Genomic DNA, 386 nt, shown 5'->3' with positions numbered 1-386 from the left:
ATCCTGAAAAAAAAATTCAGCTGGGTCCCAAGTACTCCTGATAATTTAGAAAAAGCATCAGGTGTTCACAGCAGCTCATAGTACTTCCAAACCTGCCTTCCAAGTTACATCCAGAGATTTGGCTTTAGCCAGCCAGAAGAATTGCTCTGCAGATTTGTTGGGTCAGGCAAGACACGGATGGCAAATATATTTGGAAAGGGAAGCTTTCTCCTTCCATGTCTGCTTGGGTTTTACAATACTCAGCAACAGTGATTTCCCAGTGCCTTAAATGGGTGATATGGCCAGGGAAAGCAGGAAAGAAGCACTTGAAGCCAGAGGGTAAGAAATCCTGGCTCTTCTTTTATTCACATCATTGTTTTCATGCTGCTAATGACTATTAACAGGGG

General features: G+C 43.0%; 1 protein-coding gene across 1 annotated transcript in view; it reads right to left on the bottom strand.

Moving 5' to 3' along the window:
- UBE2O (ubiquitin conjugating enzyme E2 O) overlaps positions 1 to 386 on the bottom strand; it is a 60,166-nt gene that overhangs the window by 58,850 nt on the left and 930 nt on the right. The gene's annotated exons all lie outside the window — the stretch shown is intronic.

Source organism: Corvus brachyrhynchos, unplaced genomic scaffold, assembly GCF_000691975.1.
Source record: "Corvus brachyrhynchos isolate BGI_N302 unplaced genomic scaffold, ASM69197v1 scaffold148, whole genome shotgun sequence".
Taxonomy (NCBI): domain Eukaryota; kingdom Metazoa; phylum Chordata; class Aves; order Passeriformes; family Corvidae; genus Corvus; species Corvus brachyrhynchos.
This window is presented reverse-complemented; position numbering and strand designations above follow the sequence as displayed.